The 7477-nt window shown below is 39.5% G+C and overlaps 1 pseudogene; it reads right to left on the bottom strand.

Annotated features, from left to right (window-relative positions):
• Positions 1-573: 573 nt before the first annotated feature.
• On the bottom strand, positions 574-1104 carry LOC136794380 (cytochrome c oxidase subunit 2-like; annotated as a pseudogene).
• Positions 1105-7477: the final 6373 nt, after the last annotated feature.

The raw sequence follows: 7477 nt of genomic DNA, 5'->3' as shown, positions 1-7477 counted from the left end.
GTATGAGGAAGGGGGTATATGAGGGACAAAGGTGTCTGTGTTGCAGTTGAGCCAGGACCTGACCAGCTGCCTTTTGTGTCCTCTGGTCGCATCTCTTGGTCTGTGCCTCATCTGCATCATCACTGTCCCCGCTGGCACCCCTGGGTGTTGTTGTCTGAGTGAGATCCCCCTGGTGCCCCTGCCCTCCTCCCCTCCTCCTGCTGGTTGGGGAGGGAACTGCTTGCAGTGTGGTCTGTACTCCTGAGGCACGAAGTAGCCTGTAGCACGGACCTGAAGAGTGTGGGTGTGGTCCCAAGAGCATGGGGCCCACATAGGACACAGCATTGGGACGTGACAATTGCTAGGGCTGCCTCATCACACTGACAGGGAATGTTGCCAAGATGCTGCTCGGGAGGGTGTGGTGGGTGGCCTGGGACCCCAGATGCCCCATTTCTATCCTGGAGCTTGGAGAGTGCATCCCCAAGGGCTCCAGATTCACCCCATATCCCTCTGTCCTATCTTTGAACGCAGGAAAACGACCTCTACTGATCACTGTCCACAGCATAGGCCTGGTCCAGTAGGTATTAAGATTCTTTAATTTAGGCGTCCTGGTATAGCAGCTCTTTTTAGGCCTAAGAAGGAACAGCTCAGGAGTGTACAACAATTTCAGATGAAACTAATATTCAATGACTATCTCTATACTGATAGGTTGTTGACTTCTATTAGTCATTATTCTCCTGGTTTTAGCTCTGATGTGGGGATTACAGAGGAGTCAACATTTAAATCTTCATAATCTGTATATTTGTAGCTTCATATCATTACTGACCCATAGTTTTTATGATTTGGGGAGAGTTACTGATTTCATGTATCATGTAAAGGATTCACAATGATGATAGGGCAATTAAGATTACAATAATGGCTGGTAAATTGTTCACATTTTCTCTACCTGTGCATCTATTGTATGTATATGAGTTAGTTTAGTTGTCAATATTTGTGAAATAATATAGAGGACTAGAGAACTCCTTTTAAAAATCACTATTATTATGTGTGATGAAAATGTAAAAGTTCTTCCATAATCGGTGATGTTGTATATTGAGAGCCTAGATGAAATTGATATGCCTTCATGATATACATTATTTTAGCCTATAATTTAACTTTGACAAAGCTACATCACTTTTTACTTTTATCTCATTTATTGAGAAAGACATAATTATTTTGGTGTTGGCTTAAAACTGCTTTAAAAGGACTTGAGTCCTTCCTTATTTTGCATTTACATAGGTAGGATCTTCAAACATAGGATATGGTGGAGGACATCTGTGCAACCATTCTAGGTTAGTAGTAGCAGTTTCCAGTGCTGAGACTTCTTGTCTGGACACAAATGTTTTCCACAGTATGAAGATTATTAGCATTACTGCTGCTACTGAGATGAATGAGCCTTAAGACAAAATATTTCATGTTGTGTGTGCCTCAGGGTACTCAGACTAATGTAGTGACATCCCTGAGATGCCAAGAAAGTGCTGCAGGAAGTCATATTTACTACTACAAATATACCTGTGAAGTGAGTTTTTGTTACTGCTGAGTTAAGTGTATAAGCTGACAATAGTGGGAATCTGTGTAGGAAAACTCCTATAATAGTTAAGCCTGCTCCCATGGACACTACGTCATGTAAGTGTGTTACTACATAGTATGTATCCTGAAGGACAATGTCCGGGGATCAGTTGGCTAAGATGATTCCTGTCAAACCACCTACTGTAGAAAGGAAAATAAAGCCTAAAACTCATAATATAGTGGGAGGTCATATAATATTACCTCCGTGAAGAGTTGCTAATCAGGGACTTCCCTGGTGACGTCGTGGTGGTTAAGAATTGGCCTGCCACTTCAGGGGAAACAGGTTCGATTCCCGTTCTGGGAAGATTCCACATGCCGCAGAGCAAAAAGCCTGTGCACCACAACTACTGAGCCTGCCCTCTAGAGCCAATGAGCCACAACTACTGAGCCCACGTGCCAGAGCCCGTGCTCTGCAACAAGAGAAGCCACTGAAATGAAAAGGCCTTGCAACGGAACGAAGAGTAGCTGCTGCTCACCGCAACAAGAGAAAGCCCACGTGCAGCAACCAAGACCCAGCACAGCCAAAAGAAAAAAAAAATTTTTAAAGAAAAATTAAAAAAAGAGTTGCTAATCAACTAGATACTTTTACTCCTGTAGGGACAGAATTAATTACAGTAGCTGATGCAAAGTAAGCTCCTGAGTCGAGAGCTATCCCTATGGTAAACATATGATGAGCCCACAAGAGAAATCCTAAAAAGTCAGTGGACATGACTCATACTATTCCCAAATAGCTGAAAGGCACTTTGTGTCCTAAATAGTATGTAATGATATGTGAGTCTATAACAAACCCTGGTAGGCCATGAATACAAACTTCAGGGTGACCAAAGAATCAAAAGGGGTGTTGCTATAGGATTCGGTCTCCTCCTGCAGGGTCAAAGAAAGTACTGTTGAGATTTCTATCTTTTAAGAGTATGGCAATTCTGGCTGCTCTGACTGAGAGTGGTAATTATAATAATATGTGTATAGTTGGGGAAGATTAAACAAATAATGGTGTTTGGTATTGGGATATGACTGCTGGTTTTGTATTAAAGACTATAGTAATAAAAGTAATAATACCAAGAATTGAAGAGACACCTGCTAAATGTAAGGAGGAAATGGTTAGGTAGACAGAGGCTCCTGCATGGGCCAGATTGCAGGCTAGAGCTGAATACACGGCCCACTGGTACCAGAACCAGCTTCTACTATTGGTGATATGAGTAGGAGTAAGAATGATGGGGGAAGTAGTCAAAAGTTTACATGATTTATTTGTGGAAATGCTACCCCAGGTGTCCGAGTTATTAGTGGCCCAAGTGAATTTTCAAACCCTGCAATATAATGGGTACAACTACAAAGAATATTTTTACAAGTGCAGGGATTGTTATGACCACCTTACAGATTCGGGCATCTCCAAGTAGCGCTCCAGGTTAGCATAGCTCAGCCTGGATTAATATGTTTAAGCTGCTGCCTGCTACTCCCACTCAAGCACCAGATTGTAAATATAGAATTCCGGTATCTTTGTGATTTGTTGAAAATAAGCAGCAGTGTATGAACAGAGGTAAAAGGACTGAGTTAACATTCGACTGTAAATCTAAAGACAGAGATTGAGCCCTCTTTCTTGCAAACCTTGTGGTGAATCAACAAATTGAATTGTAATTTCAGAGAAGCAGCTTCAATTCTGCCAGAGATTTTCCTGTCTTTTTTCTCTTTTTTTCTTTTTCATATGAAGGAGAAGCAGACTGAAGCCAGTTGACTAGAGGATTTGCCTGTTAACTAAAGTTTTCTGGGGTTAAAACTCATCAATCTTGTAATGATTTGGCTTAATTACAATGTTTGCTTTACATTCAATTGATGTAGGATGAAGTCTTGCAATCCTTATTTTTAGGAATTAAGTAAATTTTACTTGTTTCAGGTTATGAAAGCTCTTGGTCTGAACTAACCTAAATTCCTAGTCCAGCACTGATAGAATGGGTGTTATGTGTAGTAATTGTGTGGATATTATGATTGGTAATGATAGGAAGGTTATTTCTTTGAATGTTTGAAGTGCTTTGTTTTTGTGTTGTTTCTTGAAGGGAATACAGTTAGTGATGTGGAGTATGTTAGCTGCAAGTAGAAAGATATGCTGAGGACTGCCATGATGGCTATTAGTGTTGGTAGAATGATGTTATCATTTTTGTTATCTCTTGGATAAGTATTCATTTGGGTAAAAACCCTGATAGTGATGGACTATGTCCTAATGATACTATAATGGTGAGGAAAAGGATTGTGATGGGAGGTGTTTTATCTCATGTGTGTGATAATGATACTCTTGTAGTACATGCTCTGGGCATAAATAAGAAGAAAATAGTGTTGTTATGTTATAAATTAGTATGTTTAGGATTGTTAAAATCTGAATATACATTATAATAGCTGTTATTCATCCTATATGGGCAATTGATGAGGAAGGTGTAATTTTTTCCAGGTGAGTATGGCTAAGTCTGCCTCAGCCTCCAGCCATGATTTATAATATCACTATGATTAATAGTATATTTAGGTTGATGGATGGTGACATGTGGTATAAAACTGATAGGGGTGCACTTTTGTCATGTTAATCGCATCAAGCCTGCTGTTCATGGGATGCCTTGTGTGACTTCAAGCCCTCAGAAGTGAAATGGGGAAAGTCCTACTTTTGTGACAAGGGCGATTGTCATGAGGGTGGATGCTGCTGGATTAAAGATTTTTGTTATTCATTGTGTTCTTTGACAAGAGTATATTACATTAATGATAATAGCCATTATAAGTAGTATTGATGTGTTGGAATGTTTTAGGAAATATTTGTTGGATGCTGCTGTAGCTTATGGGTTCATGTTTTTTATTAGAATGGGGATACCATTAACCAGTGTGAGCTTGTTATACAATTATATTTCCTGAGATAATGGTCAGTAGAATGATAGTACAAACAATGAGAGTTTATTAGTACAGGAAAGATATACGAAAACATTTTGGAGGTGTGGGCCTGAAGCTTACTTAGTGAACCTTAGTATATAGCATGTGGTGTAATGTAATGAGAATGTAAAATTCTTAGAAGAATTCAGTTCCAGGAATAAGAGCATTGAAACCTCTATGATTTACTTTATCAAATAACTCTTTTGTCAGACATATTTCTTAAGTTTGTGGTGGGTTGCCTGGTATGAGACAGGTAGTGAAAACTCTCATATGCATAGGGCTAATGTTAGTAGTAAAATATCTTTTTTTTTTTTTTTTTTTTTTTGCGATACTGGGGCCTCTCACTGTTGTGGCCTCTCCCGTTGCGGAGCACAGGCTCCGGACGCACAGACTCAGCGGCCATGGCTCACGGGCCCAGCCACTCCGCGGCATGTGGGATCTTCCCGGACCGGGGCACGAACCCGTGTCCCCTGCATCGGCAGGCGGACTCTCAGCCACTGCGCCACCAGGGAAGCCCTAAAATATCTTTTTATAAGAGTTGTAGACGTTGATCATATCAAAATTGTGGGTAGGATGCTTGAATTCATAAAAAGGAGATTGTTAGCTGTGTTTTAATGATGACTTGGGCTGTATATAATTCTGGCACTTAGGGATTGTCGAATACTCCTAAAAATAGATTGTTGTGGAAATGTTTATTATAAGGAAATTGACATATTCTCTCAGAAGGATGGAGTGAGTGGGCCTGTTACATCATCTACATTGAAGACAATTACAGGTTTTGATTCTACTTCTGTTAAATCAAGTGGGATTTCATTGGATTTCTGCTCCTGCGGAGATAATCAAATTCTGGGTAGCGGTCAGGAGAAAATTAGTCATGGGTGGTTTTGTGTAATAATTACTGTTGAAAGTGTAAATGATCCATTTATCAGTAAGACTGAAAATAGAATAACTGGTACATTACTTCATATGTGATTGTATGTTCTACTGTCCCTAGGGCTCCAGTGAGTGAGTATTTTGAATCTGAAGCTCATCCAGATCAGAGGATGGAATAAATGGCTAGGTGTGATATGGCTAATATAAATAGTATGCCTACATTTATATGAATTAGTGGATAAGATATGGGAAGAGGAAATCATGTTGTGAGAGCCAGGATTAAGGCTAGCATTTGGGCAATAATATATAAATTGATGATGTTGACGGACATAGTGGTTCTTTAATTAGTAATTTGAATGCCTCAGCAATGGTTTGTAATAATCCATGGGGTCTGATGATTGTTGGCCCTTTCTGGATTTGTATATAGCCTAGGATTTTCCATTTAGTTAATATGAGGCATGCTACGGTGAATTAAATTGGGTAAATTGTGAAAGAATGTTGATTATAAACATATTCTTACGACAAGGACTTGAACCAGTGCAGATAAAGGTTTCAGTTTTACATAATTACCGGGCTCTGCCACCGTAACAAACCCTGTTCTACAGTAGGGTATGTATAAATTAATTGAATGTAGATTATATCATCATTTAGTTTGAAGACATTTTGTAAAGTAAGTCATATTGCTCTTGTCCTTTCATACTGGAAGAAATCTGCAATAGACAGAAACCAACCAGGATGACTCCAGTCTGAACTCAGATCACGTGAGACTTTAATCAATGAACAAACAGACAATTAATAGCAGTTATACCACTGACATGTCGTGATCCAGCATCAAGGTCATAAACCATATTGCCAATATGAACTCCAGAATACAATTACACATGTTATCCCTAGTAAAACTTGTTCCGTTGATCAGTGTTTTAGAAGAACAGGTGATAAAGCATTTGACTAGCTGGTCTAAATTTTAATCATTGAGGTGGTTTTAGTCTCCAAAAAATAAATGGCGCACGGACTCAAGGCACACCGGCTTCAGTAGTTGTGGCGTGCAGGCTCAGTTGTTGTGGCCCACTGGCTTAGTTGCTCCATGGCACGTGGTATCTTCACGGACAGGGGTTCGAACCTGTGTCCCCTGCATTGGCAGGCGAATTCTTAACTACTGCATCACCAGGGAAGTCCCAGAATCGCAGTCTCCCTTTTAATATACCTTAAGCCCAAAGAATCCATGGAAAATTGTTACAGAAAAGAAGACAATAAAATATTGTAAGGACTATAACAGAAGCATATAGTACACCGTTCATATAGACACATCCCAAGCAGTTACAAAGTATATGAAAAGGGAGGCTGCAAATTTAAAGAGTAAGATAATTTATACCCCAAAACTCCCAAACTTTCCTGAAAAGTTGCAGTCTGAAACCCTATTGTAGGAAGCAGAAGATTCCAGGAGACATTCTGCAAATGAAGGACTCTAAACCCTGTGGGTGGATAAGGAATTCTGGAAGGAAGGTATCCTCCCCCAAGGAGAGCAGGTTCCTATACTTCTCTAACATCACACCCCTGTACAATTCCCACTGATCTTGGTCCAGGCATTCCCAGTCCTCTTGAGAGAAATGTATGGGCACATATTGGAATGTCAGCAGTCCCTGAAATTAAAAGTACACATACCATGTGGCTACGGGAAGAGTTCATAATGTGACCCAAGAAGAAAACAGCAAGTTAAGAGAACTGGTTTTAATTTAGAAAAGTGTCTTTAATTATCCACTAATATATATATATAATGTATATATATATATATATACATTTATAAAGTAAGTTTCTCTATCTTATTTCTAACTAAAAGAAAAGAGTATGGCATGTGATCCACAATACCAGTATAGAGATTATACTTATCCTGAAAAGAAATGATAAAATGATGGTTTCAACACAGGCATATGCATTTTTGAGTGTTTTATGTATATCTAACTGGATAAAATGTGTGTATTTCTCAGACAGAAAAGACATGTCGAGGTAGAAATGTACCTTTCAACTATTCATGGGTCCACAAGTACACTGGAGAGACTGTAAAATTGCAGATTCTGATACAGTAGGGCCGGTGGGCCTCAGTTCTATTTTTTTTAAC

Source organism: Kogia breviceps, chromosome 6 (assembly GCF_026419965.1).
Source record: "Kogia breviceps isolate mKogBre1 chromosome 6, mKogBre1 haplotype 1, whole genome shotgun sequence".
Taxonomy (NCBI): Eukaryota; Metazoa; Chordata; class Mammalia; order Artiodactyla; family Physeteridae; genus Kogia; species Kogia breviceps.
The sequence above is the reverse complement of the archived record's forward strand: the minus strand, read 5'-3'. Positions and strand labels throughout refer to the sequence as shown.